Source organism: Thunnus thynnus, chromosome 10 (assembly GCF_963924715.1).
Source record: "Thunnus thynnus chromosome 10, fThuThy2.1, whole genome shotgun sequence".
In the NCBI taxonomy this organism is placed as follows: domain Eukaryota; kingdom Metazoa; phylum Chordata; class Actinopteri; order Scombriformes; family Scombridae; genus Thunnus; species Thunnus thynnus.
The window spans coordinates 32,397,917-32,422,641 of record NC_089526.1 but is presented as its reverse complement, the minus strand read 5'-3'; the positions used below and the strand labels follow the sequence as shown (position 1 = coordinate 32,422,641).

The window sequence follows — 24,725 nt, the reverse complement described above, 5'->3', positions numbered from 1 at the left end:
CTTGAAGTGTTCATGCTTATGGCTACAGAAAAAGACATTCTTATGGCTTTGGACACTGATGGAATAATCGTCAGGATGGCAGAGAAGAAGCAACTGAACTGGCAACTGAAGGCCGCTGTGCTATGCAGTTTTTTAAATTATGTCTGCTGCTTGTCACAGCCCTCCAATACCAGTGAATGAACATTTAAATAGTGTCGGTAGCATGAAATCCTAACTATTAAGCCTGATGTATGAATTTCATCAGATCAGCTGTGAACTTAATGTCTGATGATTGACATAAATAGCTGATATAAATAGCTCTCACATTTCCATATCATCAAAGCTTTTGTCCAGTGTGGAAATCAGTAAGTTATCAGTTAATTTGTATTTCCTGAGAACTGACAGGTGATGGTAGCCATTTGTGATTTCTTAAAAGCCTAAATCTAGTGGTCATTTGTGGTACTGCATTTTAAAAGAAAACTATAGCTTATCATAACTTTATTATACTTTATTTTTGCTGCTCCAGCCATTAAAGGCAAACTGTACAATTAACAACTACAACAAGACATGTAATAACAGCATATTGTGAGGGTGAAACTCTAACTCTACGGACCTGCATCACGTAGAAGTGAAAATATTTCAATATGCTTCTCTTATGGACTTTTTGAACTTGAGCTGCCAGAAGCCTTTTCAAACTGAACAGTTAAATGTACATTATCATTACATCCTTGATTGGCACACACAAAAACTTCACTCTTAATACAATTATTCATAGGGATGTAATTTCAACTCACGACTTGATACAATTTGATACTGGGTTCACAATATGATTTTCTCATGATTTTCTTGATGAAATGAGATTGAAGACAAATTATGACTGAAAAAGATTCCTTTATTTCTCATCTACAATTTACAAAATATATATATTATCTTTTCTTTATCAAATTAAAGCATCCTTTTTATTTCTGAGGTAGGGTATAAACCATGCAAAACAATGCATATTTCCAACTGAAAATATTTTTTCTCTTAAATAACAAAAAAACTAAATTGAATTTTAAAACAAATCCCAAATCAAATAAATAAATGAATCACACAAATAAAGAAAATCTCTTCAAATTAATAAACTAAGGTTTGGCCTGTGTTCCTAACTTGGAATTTACATGTTTTCTTAAGGAATATCAGCATATCTACATTTTGTCCCCTGCTGTCAAAAAAACCCTTTCACTAGGGAGACAGGTGGCCACTTGAGCGGACAGTTTGTGAGGGAAACTGATGTTTCACTTCTGTACTTATCCATTTCTGCCTCAATCCCACTGATAGACTGTGCTGCTGCTGGTTCAACGAAAGTCCCTCCAAGGAGATCTTCCAGTGCTTTCTTAATGGGAGGAGGTTGTTCTAGCTCAGCCCCATATAATGTGTCTGTCTGGTCAACAGGCTGTTCTGCTTCAGGTATGATGCCACTGGTACCTGCTGCCCCCATATCTTTTTCCTCCACAGTGAAATGAGTCTGTAAATAGCAGAGATAGAAAAGACTGAGTAAATCTAGGTATAACAGAGACAGAGGTCTCATCTTGTTATCATGGAAGCAACACTTGCAAGACCTACACCTCTAGAATACATTTAGAAAAAAAATAGGCTATAATAAACCAAGTCATTAAAAAATTCCTGCACATATTCAGAGAAAGAGAGTAAAATAAATACCTGATTGTGTTGCAACTGCACAGCTTTCTCCTCCAGCCTGTGGAACACATCCTAGGTGCTGATCTTCTTCTGGATGAGGCAGAGTTCAGAAACTGGGGTCCAATGCAGTGCACTCCTGCAGGTAGTCGTATTCCCCAGTGTATCTGTCTGAAAGGTTGTTGAGTATAGCTCTTTTCATGTTGGGAGTGTTTATTGAATGCCATGCTCTTCTCATATGCTTTAAGGGCACAATGAGAGACAGTTGTTTTTGTTTTGTCCTCAGCATCACTGATGTCTGAGCCATCCACAGTATTGATTTCATGACATTTTGTCAGACGTCTGTGCTTAGGAGAGCTGCTGCAACAGCTGCTTTCTGTTGCAGATAGCGTTCGATCATATCCAGACTGCTGTTCCATCGTGTGGCGACATCGATGATTAGCTTGCGCGATGGAAGCTCCAACGGTTTCTGTTAAAATGTGAATACACTGGTGGCTTTGAAGCTTTGGTGGAAGAAGGCTGCAACTCGTCTCACTCGACCCAGCAAACGACTGATGCGGGATACGCTCAATCCCGGTTGGGTGGCCAAGTTTAACGTGTGGGCAAAACACTTGATGTGTGGTGCTAGCCCGGCCTCTCACTGCAACATCCACATTCCTTGCATTGTCCGTGATGACAGCAATACCGTGATTAGCCCTTTCAAGCTCCCATTCCGTAACAGCCGATTTCAACACTTGAGCAACGTTGACCCTAGCGTGTGTTTCGGTAAGATGGTGAGTGTGAAGAACAAAACTCACCATTTCTCACTGGCTGGTGATCACATGGGCTGTGATTGTGAGATAACTCTTGATAGCCCTGGAGTTCCAGCCCTCTGTAGTAATTGATATGCTATCTGCTTCACTGAGGCCACCTTTGATTTTGTTCCCTTGTAAAGCACTGGCATTACAGACTGACTAAAGTGCGGGTGTGATGGAATGCAGTATTTGGGATCCAATGTGTTGACCAACAGGTGAAATCCTTCATTGTCAACTACAGAAAATGCCCTCATAACTCTTGCAATGAAAAGACCAATGCACCTTGTAATCTCTTTAGCTCTTGCACTTGTTTGGGCGGGCTGGGTTGCAAATCCGCTTGTCGGCGTGGTTTGGCATTTTAGTAATTTTTTTTGCTCAGGCAGTGGTGACCAGAGCTTCTCACTATTGTGCCATTTTACATGCTGCATCATGTTGGTTGTGCTATTTGTGTAGTTCATCATTCTCTTGCAGTATTTGCACACTATTTTTGTCTCGTCTGTTATCTTCTCATCTTTTTAATTTTCTGACTTAGGGAAGCTAGATTTGAAACCGAGTGGTGCATCCTCACTTTTGAAATCTTCACTTGCAACTACCATGTCTTTGCACCTTGATACAACTACTGAAGCGAGTGAAACATGTGGAGTCAAAAGTAGATAGCGCATTCTGCTGTTGAAAAAGAGTATTGCAATAATTTTTCATCTCACTGCTTTGAATCATCACGTTTGTATCGCAAATTTACTGTCTCACAAAGTATCGTTACATTCCTACTTATATACAAACGCTAAAAGGGTGTTTCATGGCCATTAAGATCACAGATAATCTAATTTGCAAATCAGTTCATAATGTAAAGCCTGTTTGGCAAAGCCCAGATGCTCTCCACTCAGTGGGTACCAGTGTGTTGTGAAAATAGGTGATTCAGCCGAGCGCTGCACTAATCTGAATAAGTGCCACTTAATGCTGAATGGTGTGGTTATATAAGGCCTCAAACATCCAGCACTTCCAACCCACAGGGCCAACATCACCTCATAATGGAGCAGTTCTTAAATCCTGAAACTATAGACACATGTCCAAAAACTGCTGTGCTGTGTCCAACATTTAGTAGAAACATCAGCTTTTGTGTCACTCTCACAAATCAAGCTTTCAGTTTACTGGCATGAACGAATGCTACGATCTAGTTTTTGATTTCTTTCCTGCGTCGTTATTACACCAGCACTGTATCAGGAGACATATGGAATTTTATCTCAAACTACTGTATGATACAACTTCCCATACAACTGAGTAGTAAAGAAAGCAGTAAATATTTTAAACATAATCAACAGTTGTGCCTGATTGCTTTTTTTCAATTTAACATGAGCATGGTTTAGTTTGTTGGATGAACATTAGATTTAACATTAGAGGCAACGCATCTGTTATCTTTGTGTACCAGCCCTTACCTGTAAACTATCAATAACACAGCATTCCTGTAATAACTCTGCCAACAAATATTTAAGCCTATTTGTATTATTGACAACTTTGCTTGAAATAAGACATTTGCGCAAATATAACTATGGTTTGCAAATACGTCTTTTTGCCTTTGCTTTCCAGTCCACCCAGACCTTGACATGTAAGTAACACTTTTGTGTCATGGCTCATCACCAACATTAATACAAGGTTGTGCATATGTATGTTATTGCCTTATTTTATGTTTTGCAATGCGTAGCTGTTGATGAAATAAAATAAATAATATCAGAACTAAATCATTCTAAGGTATCAATCCAGTCTTTAATTTCTATCTCAACACTGTACTGACTGGACCAGATTCCAGTTTTAAAAAGAGCACATTCCTAAGAGGAAACGTGTGGGCTAAGTGAAGCAATGAAACATATTGCTCAAAGATATAAGATTGTAGGAGGAACTTCAAATCCCAAAGATTTTAGCAGGATTTACAACTCAACACAGTTCACAGGAGTTTTTAAAAAAGCGATGGTGAGATGGGAGGAAATGTGTAGATTTGAAATGGGACACAAATTGGACACAATTACAGTGTATACTATATCTTTAATCAACAAGAAGCATTCAGTATCAGGCCTGCCTCTATCAAAGCTTGATAATCTCTCATTGGCTTTTACCTGTTTTGTAGTCATTGTTGGTATGATCATGGCATTTTATTAGCTTTATAAATATGTTGGATACAAACAAACAAATTTTGATAGGATTGGGGGGGATCACATTACCTCTTTGGTGAAGAAATCACTGGATTATCAACCCTATTGCCAGACAACACGTGATTCTGCAAAACACCTGATTACATTCAATGCTGTTTGTTTGTTGTTGTTTTTTTATATCCGATGCCAACTTTTTAAAAATTCTTGCTTTCTACATATATGAACAACTGCAGTCTGGTTAAGGCTGTGGAAAGATCATGATGGTTATGGTTAACCAAAAAAAACTCTCCCACAATGCATCCATCCACTGTACTGAACTCCACAGCCTTACTTTCCACTTCACCATAGAGAGGACACAATGCATCCAATGCATTGGAACTGAACAATAGCACTGGACATGAGGTGCAGAATTGCAAATATGAAGTAATTCCTGGGGATACTGGGCTGGGAACACACAGTAAAGGAATACTTAATACTCATAAAGGTGAGGGAGTAAAATACTTTTGAACTGAAATAATGTAGAAAAACACAATTCAGCTCCTTCTAGATTTACTGAACCTTAATCTGGTGATTACTCAGTGGGAGCTATGGCTTCCTTGGTGATTACTGGGTGATTGCCTGGAGGTGACTTGTGGTTGCCAGATAGTCACTTTGTGGTAACTGAGTTACGTAATTGCTGAGTGATTACTAGTGTTTGCTAGGCAGATATATTAGTGGTTTCTGGGTGATTACTTCACTACTTTGTGGTTACATAGTGGTTACTTGTGGGAACAAAGAGTTCGATCTGTCTCAGCTTAGTGATGAGGAATGATACAGTTGTGGCTCATTATATGCTGTAACATCAGTGTTACGCAGTGTCCTGTCATGATTGAACTGTGCTGTGTATAGAAGTAGACACTGTGTGTTTCTTCAGCTGTTTTAATAGGCCTCCTCCACACCTCTCATAATGTGCATCCAGGCGTAGACAGGATGCTCCATAAAGTCTGCTGGACAGGCAGAGGGTTCGCTGGATAAAAGAAGACAAACCCTACAGGTCCTCAATCAATACTGCTGGCATCAATATTCACCACCTCACTGCCCCTATACCAGCCTCCTGTTAACTAACAGTCTCAGCTCCCACTGCTTTGTCTGTGCTGTGTGTGTGTGTGTGTGTGTGTGTGTGTGTGTGTGTGTGTGTGTGTGCAGCCATGTTTGAAAAGAAGACCAAAATAGAGCAGGGTAGAATTTACACTCAATAGGGTATTGATTTAATTTTTGCTCATCTCTCATGTCTGCAGCAAGTTTAATTGGATATACCATAACACTGCACCAAGGATGAAGACAGTGCAAACAGTAACAAAATCTGAAAGTACCCAGCAAGTAACCATTCCCTCATAAAAAATTACCACCATGCCTCGATTTCCCCCTATTGTCTTTGGGGTATGTCAATCACAAACAAAACAAACACTGGGGAACCAATTTCTTCCCCCTGTGTTGTGGCCAGAATTGATTTTTCTCAAACACACACAAAATCTTGTGGTCATTAACATGTCAGAAACAATTCTTTTCATGTTTGTTCATCTCACACTCCTGTTGTATTCCACAACAGATTGGATGCTTTCTCTCAAATACAAAAACAGAGCATTGGTAAAAGCACAGTAAGAGCCCAAGAGGCTGAGTCATTGTAATAATATTTCTGGCTTTCCCTTCATCCTTTAATTATTATGATAACTCACAAAATATATTTGATACAATACTGGCAATTTTGAAGAAAATTATTATTATATTACTTTATTTCCAATATGAAAAGCCTGTCTTCAAGCTAAACAAAATTCCATCCATAACTACTCCAGATGAGCTCTCTTTGTGTGCAGTAGTACCCAAGCAATGAATAAATATTCAGAGAACAGCTTGAGCAGCAAACCCAGTCCATGGTGCATTATCAAGAAGCAGCAATGAAAAATAATGATGGCCCTTTGCTCTTTCATCAGCAAACATCGGCGAGGCAAGAGTGGAAATCAGTGAGAGATGATCAGTGCTGTGCAGCTTCAGGCTGGTTCTGTCCACCCAGAGGACAACCAGATCAGAAAATGAAAGATGACAATCAGTTGGCTGAATAAACGCTCATTGTTTGGCAGTTTTCATGCGCAGTAACACAGCTCTGCCTTTTTTGTAGGCCAGATTCCCATGGAATTTAGTATGGATATTCTGAATCTTGACTGAATCTTTTTTTTTTTAATATTGGTGACCTCTTTGCCTCCAATGGTGCCATCAGACCTACAGCTCCCTTTGACCAAGACTTTGGTACCATAACAAGATACACTTGAGCAAAAAACATATGGACTCCCCTGTCCACAATTGTAATGCTACAGCATACAATGAAATATTCCACAATAGTGTGCTTTCAGCTTTGTGTCAGCAGTTTGTTAAAGGCCCTCTACTGTTTCAACATGACGATGTCCCTGTACACAAAGCCAAAAAGAAATTCATCTCCCAGTTTGGTGTGGAAGACCTTAACCGGCCTGCACAGACCTGACCTCAACCCCTTCCAAAGCCTTTGACTGCCAGCCACCTTATCACCCAACATCAGTGTTGGACCTCACTAATGCTCTTGTGGCTGAGTGATAGCAAATCCCTGCAGTCAGCTTCCAAATCATTTTCAGGATCTTTAGATGATAAACCCCTTTGAGTTTAATGAACTCATGACCTTTCCTCTACCATCACCCTCAGGATAAACTTTTTTTTCTTGCCTAACTACTTATAAGCCTATAGGAAAAGCAAGTAGTCAGTAAATTATTCATTCCTTCCAACACTTTTGTATTATGGGGTGAAATAAGGCCTCCTGAGCCTATAAGTCTTGTTAGCCTTTTAGTTTTAATGCTGAATTGATCAACCTTTGGCCTCTAGGGAGTAGAACTCCAAAACAACCCAAAAACAAACATCCCTGACATAAAGTCATGTTTTAAAGTGTGGCTAACATATCATCAACATTGTCCACTCAGTAAACAGACACGGCGCAACATTGTCAACCTTGTGAGCGATTTAATATTCTCTAAATTTTTCACTCCGGTTTTTCTCATCTTTTGAGGAAAATATCTGGCTTTTCATCTGCTAGATGTTCTACTTTCTTCACCAGCTAGTCACGATGTTCGTCTACCATTTGGTGCCTGGCAGGTGGTGTATAGTAGGTTTATCAGAGCTTTTTCTGCAAATATTGCTACCTGCTGTTGCTGAGGAGACTGGCTCCTTAGTAAATGTGTGAAAGCAAAGCAATAAGCAAAAACACCAAGATTGCTTGATGTAATTATCCATGTATTTATTTATTTATCACCCTAAAGGAATTTCATTAGTCTGGGATTGAGTTGGAAAGTTTCAGTGTCCCATGAGGATCTAAGATCCTGCTTCAGAGGTGATATTTTTTATGGACTGCTCAAATGTAACCTTAAAATGAATCGATGAATGATCACTATCTGCTAACAGAAATCTAAACTGTAAAAAAGAAGAAGGGAGAAAGAGGCACAGGAAGACAAAAATGAAGGGCCAAAGGCGAGGATTGAACAGAATGTCAGCTGCTTTTAAAACTAGATAATAGGTTATTTGTTAAATGCGTGCTCACATATGAACACACAGCTCCGTGTGGCTGTGTAGTGTTTCCAGCTTTATCCTCATTGTTAGGGTGAGCGGTGTTAGCAGGTAACAGATGGCAGCCTGATCGCAGAGCGTGCTCTCTCAGATGATTCTTCATTACCTTTAAACAAGTGTGAGGCAAATGTCCTGCAGCCGATGCTATGTTAATAAGACTTCCTGCTGAATCCAAGGCTTCCAGCACCAACATATGGACACACACAGACTCCTCATGTCATTATGCCAAGATGAGGAAGTACTTTGTGCCCTGTAGTCAAATCTGAGAGGATATGCACTTTCTTTTTATAACACTCTCTTTTACAACCCCCCCCCCCCCCCCCCCCCCCCCCCCCCCCCCCCCACCACCACCACCACCACCACCACCACCAACTCACATTATAGTTCTTAGTCTGTAAACTCACTGGGTGCTCAACAGATTGAACACAAGTATGAATTGATATGTTTTTACTTCTAGAGTGGGGTGATCAGTTGATTGGCCAACATTTTGGTTTAAAGAAAGATATCTTGACAGCTACTGACTAGATTTCTGTGAAATAAACTGTGAAGATTTATGGTCACTAGAGGATGATTGCAAACTATTTGGTGACACCTATACCTTCCCTCTACTGCCACCATGAACCCAAAGTTTCTACTCTACACAGGAAATATCAAAATCTAATTGGAAAATAAGACATTTGCTGTGCACAATCATGCTGTGATTGCAATGACCTTGTGTCTTAGGACAAACTTTAGATGTTTAGCCTGCTGGTAAGGCTCTTACCCATCTTCCATTCCCAACCTGGCAAGCACACATAGTTGGTGTGAGGAAAAACGTAAAATGAAGACCAATATGTAAAGCATGACTCAACCTGTAAAACAGTTAACTAGAATACTATGGACTACATTTCTAACCTGGTAGCCTCACCCTCTATTATTTTTGTCTGTCAGTAGGATCAAGGATAACCTTAGGTATGTTGTAACTTTGCTTCATGTAAATGGTGGAATGCCTTTGCATGTGCATTGTGGAAGTCAGAACATTTGGGAAAGTTCAATTTAGTTGAACTTTGGCTACAAAACTTCATACAAAATCATGGAAATGTGTGTCACTATGGCTTACACAGCTGCTCTGGAGTTAATTAGTTAGTTGAGCTTTATTTATTCAGGAACTGTAATTTAGATCAAAATCTCTTTTTCTTTAGATCTCCATTGGAGACATGGATAGAAGTAGAAACATCAAAGTGCATATATGTGTCTTTTTGGAGTTTAGAACAAGCTTTAATTTAATATGAAAGGTCTGGAGAGCATCAAAAGCAAACCATAACCTGGAGAAGTCCTGGTTTGTTGTTGAGTTGATGACATACAAGATACAAGATAAAAATTGACATTGCAGTACTGAGGTGAAAATTAAATATTATTCATGTACAGAGGGGGCCTAACATTGATACTTGTGGGGCACCTTTATCATATGTAGACTGGATTTTGACACCAGCAACAGTCTGCACTCTACCAGGAAGATATGATTTGAACTTGCAGTAACATCAGAACCCATGGCAAGCGGCTTATTTAACAAAATGCTGTGATGAACAGAATCAAAAGACTTGGACAGATCTTCAAAGAGTGCAGCACAATGTTGTTTTTTGTCAAGTGAGGTAACCATGTCATCCACAACAGCAGTTATTGCACTGTGACAAGGTTTATAGCCTGACTGCTGTGGCTATCAACATGTCAGAAACCTTTGGGTGTTGGAAAAAAAAAAAGAAATTTGAATATGTCCATGTGAGCTTTTGGACTTTTTTCTGATATTTTATAGATCAACTAAACACGATGAATCAATTACTTTATCACATTATTCACATATATTTTTCACATAATTTGAAAATATTTGTTTGTTTCAGCCATAATACTTTCATTTTGTGGTGATCAAGGATAACAGTAATAGCAGTGGCAGCAGCAACAGAAATATCCTACTTTCCAGTTGAGAAATTTTGTTTCTCATGCTCTAAATTCTATTTTTAAGGCTTTTCCACACGCATTCAACATCAACCTAATTTCAGCATGAAAATTCCCAAAGATATAGAAAAGTGGCACAAATGATTGAACACTGAAAGCTTCAAACATCATAATTGACATCAACCATTTAAAGCCTGTATTAAAACCTGCCCATTCTCCCCACATGTTAAAAGTCAGTAAATGCCTTCCTGTCTCCTTCTTCTCTATGTGCTTCTCTCCATATGAAACAGCTCAATTCCCATAGCGGTAGTTATTTGAGCATTGGCTCATTGTTTTTGGTTGCTGTGAGCAAGAAGAAGAAGACAGGCATTTTGCAGTAATGACGGTCGCTCAACGGTAAGAGAGAGGGATGATGACAGCAGCTTTTTCTTCCTCGCCTTCCCTCTTGATCCTTCCCTTCTCAGTGTCTCTCTGTCGCCTTTCTTGGTCTGTCTGGATTACAGACACCAAGCTTTTTGAGTAAGACTTTATCTCCCAATTCCCACAGCAGTTAAAAGGCAAAGGAGGAGATCACAGTCTGCCACCACACACCCCCATCCTCACCGGTGCACCCACTCCCCCCTTTTTTCCCTTTACTGTAACCGTACAGACATTATCTCAGTTTGGAGGCTGTGGGTCAAGCGCTAATTTCTGCACTGGAGCTCTTAATGTTTTCTGGCATCCATTATGGAGAGAGAGGGAAAGAGGTTGGTGATAATTAGACTGGAGGAGGGAAGGCATTTTAACAGAACATGTAATGGTTATTATGGAAGAGGTGAGCGACAGAGAAATTGTAGAGGGAATACACAGTTGTTGAAGATGGCAACTGCTGGGGCCCTGCGAGGATAAAACCTCAACTGTCCAGAAATAACACAATTAGCAGCAGGCCATTCTGTAGCCCCACACTGACTTTGCTTGAGCTGAATCTGCAGATAAGAGACAAATATGACATCTGAATGTCAGCCTCTTCTATAATTTTTAAGCACTTTATCACTCAGTCAGTCAATCTGTTTCCATTTTCTAGGCCCTTTCCTTAGCCCCTGGACCTGCAGAGGAAAGTGTTGCATCTCATCCAGGAATCAGCAGCACTGAGAAGAAGCAGTCCGTTTACCTTATTCAGTTGAATTTCCTGCCAAACAAAATAAGCACTTTCTATGCTGGATTGCTGAAGTGGAGTCCATTATAGAGAGCTAACGGGAAGTGAAGTAAAGTGAAGAACTAAGAAAATCTCATTCAAAATCACATTAGCATTTTGATTATGTATGTTGAGCAGATCGCTCCGTTTGGGATTTTTTTTAAAACAAATTTAGAATAATCTTATTTGATAAATAGACAGCCCCTATATCCCACAAACCCTAGCCCATCAGAAGTTAAATCTCACCCAATCCACAGAGTGAAGTGAACAGTGGGCAAGTAGAGTTCAGACAGGGAGGGCTGAGCAATGTAAATGTTATGGGAGAATGGAAGAAACCGAGTTAGGACAACTGACGTACACGAGTTACTGTGATGGTAAATCTAAATGCAAGCTGTAGTTTTATGTATGCTAACAAATTAATTATTGTATTCTCTAAGATCCAAAAGGTTTTAAACTTCTAATAGAAAAAGCTGTAGTATACATATTGGGTCCATTGTTTCCACAATAACTTAACAAAGTTATTACTGAAATCACCACAACTAAGTCAGGCCGGTCAGAACAAGTGAACAGTTCATCCATCCATTACTGAACCTCCTTATTTGGAGGAAAAATTGAAAGTGTCTGTAATTCTTCCTCACTGAACAGGAAAACTGTGCATGCACAACTACACAAAGTACGGTATGTCTAAACTGAAACAGGAAGTCAGTTAAGCTAGGATCAGGACATGGTTAGCCTTGCTTAGCATAAAGACTGGAAGCAGGAGAAAACAGCTAGCCTGGCTAAGATTTTCATGAAATCAAACCCCAAACATTGTAATTTTACTCACCGATATCAACCTCTCTCTCTGTATGTTACTGCTAATGCAAATGCTGCCGCTTCACATTAAAAGCATTCAACTGAACAGGCACAAAACACAGGGCTTTAATTGTAAAGCAGTCACAGGAAACACAATGTGTTTGTCACAGCAGTTAACGTTAACAGTTATCAAATATGCATTTCTTTGGAAGCGGATCATTTCTAATTTTTGCAAGGGAACCATGGAATAAGAAGGAGCAGCCACAGTCTGAGCTGTTGTGTGGAAAACTAGTCACACCGTATGCAGCATAAAATCAGATTTCCCTAGTAAATATTATTGACTGGCTTCTTCATTAAAACAAGATGAGTTTGTTTGGCTGCTCTGTAAACAGAAAGACCAGCTGATCTAAGAGTGTTTGCTCGTATTGAATTGCTCTTGCTGTTACCACGGTAACCACGGGTGTTGCCAAATCAATCAGGCCTGAAATGTTAAAGATTAGAACTTAAACCACTGCATGAACAGAAATGTAACATGACAATTGTGATTTTAGAGTCATTATTTTAGAGTTTGTTGTGTGTTGAAATTATTTCTTGTGTGTCAACAATATTTTTATTGTCACCTTAAATTCATATAAGTATATTCACATTTGGTTTTGTAAATAATTACTAGCCTTATCCGGGTGTTTACACACTTTTTCTTTTTTCAGTTTTTTTTAACTTTTTATTTCCTTCACCTATTTTTTGGAAAATAAAGATATTGCATGGAGGCTATTCAGGGAATTTAATAAATCAGCAACCTAATAGTCACAAACCTGCCTTTCTAACCTTTAGACTACCAACTTCTTTTTTCCAGTGTGTTCCAGATCCCCTTCACCCTCCAGTGGATACTGTTGACTTTATAACAGACACTAAAAGATTTAAGCTGCTCATGACCTTTGCAGGAGTTATCAAAGCTGTGCTCTTCCGCTGGTCAGAAAATCTCTGTCCACTCAAACCCACAGCTCTTTGGCTGCAAACCCGTGTTTCTATCCACAAGACAATTGCCACCTGTTTTTTCATCATGTATGAAGAGAGGCATGATGCGGCAAATGCAAAATACCTTCATTATTACAACTGCAACTGGTTGAGGGTGAAAGCAGCCGGAGATCAAAAAGAGGAGAAGGAGCTGTGAGGGCTACAGGGCTGAGCCCTGAGGCCACAACCAGGATGGAAACCCCAGCTCTGTCTAAGGACGTGTGTGGACAAACTCACCTCCAAATCTCCCTGCAAATCGATCAGTCCCCTGCATTAAAGGTCCTTCTTTGTCAAACCCAGCTTTTCACCCTGAAACGAGATCAGCCAAAAGAGAACAAACACGCGGCAAGGAGAGAATGTCACACTAATGCTACCGCCAGTGGCCGCCTCCTCCACCGCAAACTGTTTAAGGGTCAACAGAGGCCAGCCGTAACTCCATTAGACAGAGAAATGGATAGCTTAGTATCTGCTGCCTGACACCAGCATCATGTATTGTCAAAGTGGCCCAGGAGGCAGGGGTGGGGGGGTGTAGATGGGGAGAAAAGGACTGGAGAGGAAGGCAAAGAGGAAGAATATGGAGTAGAATAATGATGACACAAAATAACATCAAGAACAGACAAAAAATGGAAGACAGGGGGAAAAAAAGAGGAATTAAAAATAAGATTTTAAGTTTAAAAGTTTGAAAAAGGTGAACACTTTATCTAACACTTTATCTAACAGTTAACCAAGAATTTCCAAGAATTTTCCTGGAAAGAACTATGTAATTTAGTCCTAATAACTGGGAAAACAGATGTTCATGTGATACACTGCAATTAATTGCTAGAATAACCTATAGTTTTTCTGTCAAGGCACAGCAGTTCCAACTGGTTCTACTTTGCTGATTTTTTGACCAGTATTAAGCCACTGATAATGAAACTCAACACCTCCTGGACAAATGTTTAACATAAGAAGCCAGTAGATATTTGCAATAAAGACAGTTTGATGCCCTGGCAAATACAGATTGGTATGAGTTTTTAGTTTCACCCAGTATTGCAACATGAGGCCATTTGTGATAAAGCACTGTTTTACAAGAAGTAGCAATTTTCCAGGTAGTTCAAGTGTCATTTGATGGGATCTTTAAAAGACATAATCTATCCTTTACCTGGAAGATTTTTAATTTGAAACATCTGCAGGAAATGTTGAGTCTCATTAACAGTTGCTTACAACGACAAATAAAAGAACACAACAACAGAAGTAATTGGAAATACTTAGGGAATGAAAACAGTATTTCTGTCAAAGAGAAACTCAGAGCAGCAGACTGGTGAGTATGAAATGACTCTGTTGTACTTGCTGGTGCTTGATGCAGAATTTACCATGTCAGATATTATAGTACACTTAATTCCATCCCTGCTCAATATTTTGTGCCCAGTCTTTGCTAGCAACCAGATTTTATTTGTTCTGGCCATTATTTGAGACCCCACCATTATTTTAATACTGGCTTTTATTTGAGAATTTGCACTATACTGTAACTATTCCCAGTGCATTGAACACCCACTGTTGTTACACTACCAGACAACACAGCCCTCACAGCAGTGATCCGCTCTACTTAGCTGAAGTTCGACTCAGAGCTGTGCGTCTTTCCAGACAGAGAGACAAAAAAAAACCTTCTTCAGAGAGCCACTGACCCTGAAAATAACACTGTTTTATATTTTCTTCTTCTTTCTTTTGTCCCCGGCTACAAATCGAGCAGAAGTAATTTGATTTAGCCATGGGCATTTACCATCGATTGTCTGGCCTGCTGGATGCTCTGGTCAAGTGTTTGTCCAAACAAGAAGACACTGAATAACAGAGAGTGAGAGAAAGAGAGAGAGAGAGAGAGAGAGAGTGTGGTGTGTGTGTGTGTGTGTGTGTGTGTGTGTGTGTGTGTGTGTGTGTGTGTGTGTGTGTGTGTGTGTGTGTATGAGAGAGAGAGGGGTGATGGTGAAAAAGTCAAGATTAACCCAGACACACATGTACACTCCTCCACAGAAGGTCCTACAGCAATGATCCCTGACATATCCGTATAAAAAAAATTGACAGGCATCAACATGTAGGAGGCAGCCAAGTTCACAACTAAAGTGAAAGCAAAATGGTCCGTATATAATATTATGACACAGACCTCTACCCGTAGAACATGATAACTTTACTTCTGATTGGTACAGTGAGTCAAGTGAAAGTGAACACTTAAGTAGGCATGAGGTTTCCAAGTTTCAAGTCAAGTCAGGCTATTTTGTTTCCTGGTTACCATATTACAGTATTTGTGTAATTTGAGTAATACTCTTCATTCTGTGCCAACTACCATATTTTTACACCCAGTCACATGACACAGTAGTTTATTTAAAGAAATTAGGAAAAACCCTCCACAGATCCATGAAGTGATGCAATTTCCCTTTTTTTCCATTTGGAATGACAAGAGCAAAAACTGACTAGCTAGCATAAGCAGTTATACTCAGAGACACTGACGGGTCTGAGTGATCTCTGGAAAGAAAAAGGTAAAAACATCTTGAAACAAGAAACAAAAATGAGGATCTAATATGTGACAAAAACTATTAAGGTGAATCTTTTACACGCGAGTCCGACAGCAAACACACACATAATTAAAAAAATCACACTAACTGTCTCTTCACACTAGACCTGGCAGATAAGAGAAGGTCAAAGAAATTGCTGACTTCCTCCTCATCTTCTTCCTCCCTTCCTGCCATCCAAACTCCTCCCTCCCTCCCTCCCAAAACCTCCGTCCTTTCTAACTGTGAGCTGGGGAGGTAAGGCCGGCCCTGAGCCTGCCGCTGATATGTGACATCAAGGTGAACTCCTGCCTGCTCCACCAGGAATACCAGGCCTATTAAAAGAGAAAAGAGCCGCGGGCCAAACCGTCTGTTTCCTTTTTTAGCCCGTCGCCCTCCAGAGGTTCGGCTTACAAAGCAAGAAGCAAGGAGAGAGAGAGAGGAGGAGGAGAGGGAACCTGAGAAAGATGACAGAGAGACACAGGGAAAAAAACTGCACCTTGATTTTAAAAATGAACTTTTCCCTTATTTTTGCTCAATGCCATGCCAGTGCTGAGAAAAAAAACTTTTTTATAACAAGGATTTCATTTTGTGGGACTTTCTTTCTGTCTTTTAACTGTCTCTTTCTTGTATGTCTTTCTGTCTTCTGCAATGGGACTCTGCTGGAAGCCCATGGAACCACTTGGTCAGGTTTTCTGAAAATGTCCAATTGATAAATGTCAGCCCCAAAAATACAGGAGTCCTCCAAATTAAACAACAAAATTGATTGTTTGTTTTTGCCTTTCAAAATTACATATCCGTGTCTGTATTCTCATATCTTACTTCTAATACTGAAGGTTCAACTAAAAATCGGAAGCGTGCTACCTACAGTGTGTGTTTTCCATTGCGCGTTGTTAACAAAAAAGAGTGAGGAGAGATAAAAGGTTCAATTGGAGATTCATTAGGATCAGAGATTAACAAATGCTCCAACCAACTCCAAAATACCAGTTCAGCTATGGGCACCCATCACTAAACATAGGTCTTTTTAGGCATTTGAACAAACAACTGGTTCAGTTGTATTTCTTGTGAGGACAGTCACATTGATCTCCATATCCCCACCTGCAGTCCAGCATTCAACTCATACTTTTTTAACCTTTTCATTCATGGATCAACAACTTTTTATTTTCTTTAGGTCAGGATGAATCCAGCAAATGTATCCTAGTACCCTTTATCCTTTCATTCATTAGTTTGCCATCTTATTCAGTTTTGTCAAAAACCTACAGTATCTTTGGCTTTTTACCCTGCAAAGCTGATCCGATTTCCACCAGAAATAGTTGATGAACTCATTTGATTTTGCAATAGGGACACAGAAACAATGTGTTCTGAATGAATAGTGCAGTTGTGAATAGCTTCAACAGTGTTGCTGTTGTGCCATTACACATCTTCCATTGCAGACCATTTCACAAAGTTGGTAGGTAGGACACAAACCGGAAGTGTGCCAGATCTATGCAATGCTTTCTCCAGTCATGATCACACTCTCTCAGAGGGTAGATACTGTACATAGTACCTGTGTGCCGTATTCTGTAGTTGATGTGTTGTGCTTGGCCCCAGGAAGTGCTGCTTGTAGCTGTATTATATCCTAACTATTTTAATGTGAGGATGGTTACCTGAGCTGTGTGCCCTTTCACAGACACAAACTCCCCAACTTTCAGCGAAATTTGCTGTTTTGAGATCAAAATAGGACACCTTCGAGATTCATGTAGATCCAAGGAGAACTTTTTTAGGTAGGCGGGGGATATGTTAAATAAGTAGTGTAGCGCCTTTAAAGTTGGAGTGCGGGACTTTTGTCTCCCCCTTCTGGCAGTGAGAGTAATTACAGAAACACTGTCGACACATGCTTAAGTCATAGACCTACTCTGTCACTACTGTTGTAACTATAAAACAGTGAATAAATTATTTTGAGCATCACACAACCCCCATGAAATGACTTGTTTCACTATCAGAATTTCATCCATTCGGTCCAATAACATATGGAAAGCCTAAACACACAATCCAGATCAAATGATGAAATTATTTTATCCCCATTCAAGTTAGCAGAGAACTGACTGGAAGTTAGTCACTTGGCTGACGGAAATCTTTAGTCGAATGAATAAATGCTACAACTCCTCAAGACCCAAGCCAAGTTCTTGTGTCTTGCTTGCCATCTACTCACTGAAGTGAAGGGGGTTAGCCCCGAAGTTAGTGACAACTTCGGAAAGGTTAACATCGGGTTAGATGCAGAATTGGTTAATTTGAACTCTATCAATTTAATCTTCAAAGTATGCCATATATGCATATTCAGTTTTCTGTTCTGTTCAGTTCTGGGCCAATAGCATTATTCTTCTCCATTTTTTTATTTTTTGTTTTATTGTAACTCCTTTTGTGTGTTTTATGTCGGGTTGTTTTACCCCATAATGGCTGTTAGAAAATACTTAAAAGTAACTAGAAATGAGCATGTAAAGCAAATATCTTTCAAAATGTCCTCCCGGGGCAGCATGCCCCCAGACCCCCCCAGTTGTGGCAAGTGTTCTCTATTAACACCGTTTTCACCTTTTTTACCCCTTACCTGCCTTTTATTCATCTGAGTCAGACAACCATACTATGACATGCAGGCATATGAAGGCATGTGATGAAGGATTGGGAAAACCTGGGTGAGGAAAAGCAATAGATTAACACTCCAGTCTTTCCTAGGATTGAAGCCAGTGACTTTCACCTTCTTCTCTGACCTCAGTGTCATATTTTAGTCCCTGGACTATGCAGACCTTCATCCAGCCTGTGTTTTTGTTGTTCTTTCACTCTGCCATACAGCATGGGGTTGTCTTATACTCCTCGATATGGGATACCTGCCAACACTCCTGTCTCTCAGCAGATCGACAATGCCTATTTTCACCTCCAAATGAGGTAGAGAGCCCAATGCACATCTCTCCCAGAGCATCCTCGGGGCTGTTTTCAGATTGCACTTACACAAGCAGCCTGAGTTACTGTGTATCACTCACTGGCTTTAATCACCTTTTCTTAACAGGACTGAGTGACTTAGGGGGTGAATAAGGGTAAAGGAGCAAGATGCTAGAGATTCTCCTATGTGCCAAATTTGAGTGAATAATTTAGTGTCCAATTGTCATCCATGCTCCTAATGAATAAGATAAGATCCCATGTGCAGTGACCTATGTAGTACTACACTGCCGGATTAATTGGAAGACATAGAGAAGAGGGCAGAGGGCTGTGCATTGGAGCTGTCAGAGGAAAGAGGGTGCAACCAGTGTTAAAATGATAGGGGCTTAATGCTCACAATATGGATAGTTCTGGGTTAAACCTGCCAACAACATTTAATTTAGTCAATATCAAGTCAAAGAAAAACTATACATTGTTTTGCCATTAACATTCACAGTTTTTACATTCAGCAGCCTCACAACCAGAATGAATCGTCATTTTGTTTTACGTCTTTCATTCAGCCTGACATCTTGTTCATTTCTGTTTGAGACTGGAGGGTAATTCTGTTTTGCTCTTACCAATCAGTAGCAAGTCAATCACGTGTTGGTCACACCATCTTTCAATCAACACAGGAGCAGGTTCACGGAGTAGTCAATGTTCTTCATGCCAATCAAGGAAATATGTGGAGTTAAGAGTTGTTATTTCTGTTGTAAGCTGACTTACACTGACATGTACAGCTGCGCCAGTTTCATCCACAGTTGTCATCATTTTTGTGGCCATTTTCAGTCATTATTTCTCATGGATGTAGCAAGCTAGCTATCAAACTATCTAGAAAGATGACATTGCCATTTTTAATCCCACCACAGAGCTGTTTGGTTGATTGTTTCTTTAACCAGCCGTCAATCAGCAGAGCAACAAACTTATTTGAATTACTGAACAAATCTGAGATATGAGCAGTGATTCAGAGATCTGGAACCAGGCTATATATCCAGGCCCAGATTTACAAAGAAAGCAGCTCATTAGGCACTCAGCTCCTGGAATATTGCCGGTGCTGACCTCCAGTCACATTGTGTGAGTGAAGGAGAGCTCACAGGCACAGTTCAGCAGAAGCATTTCTATGAGATCGCCAAGCTCAGAAAAGTAATGATAACTTGATCTTGATTACATAATATTTAATTCGGTTATGCCAAGCCTAATTAATTCATTTTTGTTTCTAAACTACATTTTTATTTATATATAAACCTATGTATATTTAATGCATGTTTCTTTACCCCACTACAATCTCTCTTGTGGCTCTGTGCTAGTTTTACACCTGGTCTTCAGAGACTAGAGAGAGAATTTTCCCTGCAAAACTGACCAGTGAACATTGTGTGACTGATATCCAGCAGAATACATAAACCCCTGCAACATGTCTCCTTGTATTATTTGTACAATCCACCCTTAAAAGCATGTGCAATACAGAAACCTTGCAGAAACATGCACAAATTTTACCTTTTCAGCACCAAAACCAGTAACACTAAAAAAAAAAGCTCATTTGTCAGTACTGTATGTTATTTGTGCCAGCAAGCACATTCCAATTGAACGTTGTAGCCTGAAGGTGTAGATATATCACCCTAACCCCTGCATCAGTCTAACTCTGGATTAAACTGGCCATTTTTTTCCCCATAAATCCCCAGTGCTCTGCATCACCCCGAATGCTGTGATACTGTTGTAGTGTTATGGCAACCGTGTGAGAAAGCAAGGACAGACTGACCTGTTGTTCTCTCCAGATGCAACCTGCAGTTTGGCTGCTGTTAGCATCCCCGGTTTTCCCCCAGGGACGGTGCTGAGGATTACAACCAGGACACAGAAAACTACACTCACAGCAGACAGGCACAGGGAGTGAACATACTGCATCACACTGTACTGTGCCAATGGGCTTAGTCACAGACATATGTAAATGCTCACTCACCCGTACTCACACTCTCACTGTTCAGCAGAAAAAGAGACGTATGTGCAAGATGCTTAAAGTCTGACACAGATATATGAGACATACACACACAAACACACATTAATATACTGCTGTGATTGCAATGCTTTTCAGAAGTGCTTAACGGTGCTGCTCTTTTTTACTTATACTAACAATTACAACTCATGTTATTAGTTCATCCTCTATTTATTCTGAAACAAAGTAGGTAAATAAAATACAAAGAATTGTTACTAAAATCGCCTAGCAGATACTGGGTGATTATAATGGTAAATGTTAAAACGTTTTAAGACCTGGTGTAAGGTGAGTCACCCTTCTTTGGCAAAAGCATGAAGCAAAAGCCATTTCCGTTTGCTGTGACAGCAAATGCAATGCGAGCATGACTTCTCTGCTCTGCTGCTCCTTTAAAGCTACAGGAAACTAAATTAAAAATCATCTTCTTCCAAATATACATGTACAAATGTACATGTGATGGAGGCTACTGTACAAAGCAGTCACACAAAACATAAGTAAACTATTAAAAAGCTTACTCTTTTGTTATGTTACTTATATTTTCGATCTTACTAAATCTTTATTTAGATTGTTCTCATAGAAGTGCAGACGCAGACAGATGGAAGGGCTATTGCAAACCATCTCAAGACATCACACGACATCCCGTCCATGTGGTTGAGGTTGCTACGACAACACATGAACAATGGCACACATCATGAAAGTAACAGAGGAATCTCTTAGCCTTAAACTGTATTTTTGAGCCAGATGACTTTTTAACAAGCTGGAAATGCAGAGCAGCTTCAACATGATCAACCCAACGAGAAACTTCTTTTTTTTGTGCTGAACATTGACGGAGCATCAGTACTCCTGAGCAATAAGACTAGGTCATGCATCACACACCGCAGATTGATTCGCCATTACAACTCCATCGAAGGCAAAAAGAAGGTCTTTGTTTACTGTGCGTATCTGAGGCAAAGCAATGGGGAGGAAAGAGTTTATTTAGCAATGCCAACAAGCTATTTAATGTTACATATATACCCAAAACTACAGCTGTAACTGTAAAATATGGGAAGATAACAAACAGAGTATCACTGCCTTATCATTTGGAAAAAAGCTGCCAACAACGGTAGCAAGTGCCTCCTGCACTTAATCTTGTTTACCAGGCCAGGTGGTTCCCCATTGTGTTCCAATGGAAATGCCACGCTGCCTATAAATCATTTGTCTTCCTCACTCGGACTAAGTCTCTTGGAATTGTTTGGTGAAACATCCAGCCAAATGAGCAGGTTTCTCTTGTAGCAGTGCTCGCGTTGGTTAACACTCTGCAAGGTGCCATTCTCTCAACTTGATTAATGTTAATGACACATTCAAATGAATGCTGAGGAATGAGTAGTGTGTCATATTTGAACATTTTTCTGTCAGTGACGACAATACAGAGCTGAACGTATGAGCTAGGAAATAAAGATAATAACATAAAAATGAAAAACAATAGGGAAGCCATTAACAGCTGCTGATGACATTTCTAGGAGCAGATGAAAAGGCCACCAAAACAATTAACACTTATTCAGATAAATTTACAATTCTGAGTTTCCTGTGGCTTTAACAGAATAGACAGATGACAGCAGACAGAATAAAAACTAACCTAATGTTAACCCTAAACTTAAAAACTAACTTTAAACTCAAATATATGGAGCCCCAAAACTAAATTAATTAAAGTTTTGCACTGCTAAGATCAATGTTAGCAGCTCAGCTGTAGCACATTTACCAGCATGTAAACGTACCTGTAAATGTTACCATAGATTAGATGCTTAGACACTGGTGTGGTTCTTACTCTTCAATTCCACTGCTAGCAACATTGTTTGCCCATGACATGTAGGCTACAGCATTGTCAATCAAACACAGACACCGACACGCTTCTCAAGCTGCTGAGATAAAAAGGAGCACTTCTGATATTTCCCCAAATAATAATAATAATAATAATAATAATAACAACAACAATAATAATAATAACAACAACAACAACAACAACAACAACAACAATAATAATAATAATAATAATAATAATAATAATAATAATAATTATTATTATTATTATTATTATTATTATTATTACACAATGTATTCATATGATTATTTAATTATATTTATTTAATACTAAACACTTTGGGGTTATATGCAAAACAAACAAAAAAAAAAGCCCTGTATGCAATCTATGTATCCCTAAGAAAACACACATATACTACAAACACCAACAAACATATGCTTAATATGGAATACATAGACAGACCACCCATGTGTGTAAGTATTGTATTGACCAGTGGTTTCTATGGAAGCTTGTAAAAGAGTCCATTAATTAGACTGCCAGTTTCAATCCATGTCCAGCTTTTTCAATTAGGGTAATTGTAACCCTCACAGGGAAATGGCCTGCTTGCTTGTTAAATTAGACCTTTTCCATTTACTTTACTGTTGAACAACCCTCCCTGATTCAAATCATTGAATACATGCTTAAATTTGCCCATTCTAGTGTAAATGCGTTTTATATTTAGAGGTTAACAAATATCACTGACATACAGCAAATCTGGCAAGCTCAGTTAGCAGTAATATCAGTGTCTTAGTACATATATCTAGAATCGGTGAGCAAAATGAGAACCTTGACTGGAGCAGAAGACAGTGAGCACATCTGCAGCTCAGGATATTGTAACGCACTTCCAGCAGCATTTCCTCTCTACCCTCTAAAAGTTATCAGAAGAGAGTCAGGAAGCCTTTGAAGTGATGCTGGTGGTGACGCTGAGCAGGGAGTCACACAGGATGAATGTACAGTATAGCAGCTGACACAGAGCACAGCATTCAGCTCAGAATGATGCCGTTTGATCTGAATAAAGCTAATAAGATGCATGTTTGTGCACTGTTCAACCAATGTTGGCTGTTTAAGACCAATTATAATAGTTTGGGAAATTCCTCAATTTACATCCTGCTCATACTTCCTCCTCCTGCAATTTCACAGCCTGGTCAAAGCCATTCTAGAAAATTTAGCCTCCCTTTTCTTCCAGCTTGTGACTGAAAGGTCACAACTTTGACTAGCAGAGTAAATCTGGACTGGGAAGTAAAAGAGCAGCACTTGCCCCTTCTCCAGTGCAGTGCCCTCGAGCAAGGCACTTAACCCCCTTAATGCTCAGTGGCCGACAGATCAGACTGTGGTCGCACAGGGCAGCTTTTAGGTGAGAAGTGTGTGAATGTGGAGGAGGGTAAAAGAGGACCAGTTTTCAGCATCCTGCCATTTATTAACAGAGGTAAGAAAAAATGAAGTAAGCTGTAAAATCTATTTAAGTAGCAGGTCTCTGTTTCAGTGTTGTCAAATCTCTCATAAAACAACCTATAATGAAGCAGTTTCACAATTGATTTGAGCTTAGAAATTGAACATACAATTGCAGAAACAGATTGTTTTATACTTATGATGCCCGGTTTAAATAGTTGTTCACAAGGTTTTATATTCACTATGTTAATGTGTACTTGGGTGTAATTTACAGTAGTAAATCCCTTAAAGGATAATTCCAATTTATTATAGATTAGGTCCAGTTTTGGTAGTTTTATCATTAATCATTTCTATTGGTTATGATAACATTATAATTGTTTTACCAATTATCAAAGTAACTGTTAAGTTCTGGAACCATATGGAGGATATTTTCACATTTAAGCTTCTAAATTTTGTCATTCCAGGATTTTAATTTTCTCTTTTCTTTTTCAATTGCCAGTTCAAAAGATCAATAATAATAATAATAACAATCAATTTGTTAATTCAATATCCAATTTCCTTTTTCAGTCTTCTTTTCTTTATCACATTTAATTATGGTCTAGTTATTTTGAGCACTAAAATATTAATCATTATTTATTTGCCATTTTCTCTTAATTTTCCATTTCCTTTTTAATTCTAATTCGGAATAAAATGATCCTTCATAGAAACATGGTGATCTAGCTGAAAGGAAGGAGATGGAATAACGGTCTAAGATGCTCTACATGTACCATAGCTACAATGTCCCTGGTTCTCAGATCTTGGCAATTAACTTGGTGAGTTTCATCAGGAGCAAAGGTGAGACAACACAAAGGGGAAGCAGGTCTCGCCAGTTAGTGAACTGCACAAAAAATGCACAACAATGCACTAAAGTTAAGGAT

The 24,725-nt window shown here is 39.3% G+C and overlaps 1 protein-coding gene and 1 long non-coding RNA gene across 4 annotated transcripts in view; both read right to left on the bottom strand.

Annotated features, from left to right (window-relative positions):
• The window catches only part of grik2 (glutamate receptor, ionotropic, kainate 2), a 290,842-nt gene that overhangs the window by 240,968 nt on the left and 25,149 nt on the right, over window positions 1-24,725 (bottom strand). The window lies entirely within an intron of this gene.
• LOC137190621 (uncharacterized) lies at window positions 851-4,479 on the bottom strand. Its single transcript, XR_010930260.1, has 2 exons — window positions 1,681-4,479; window positions 851-1,486 (listed from the first exon to the last, which is right to left on the bottom strand). It is a non-coding gene; the product is annotated as an uncharacterized lncRNA (long non-coding RNA).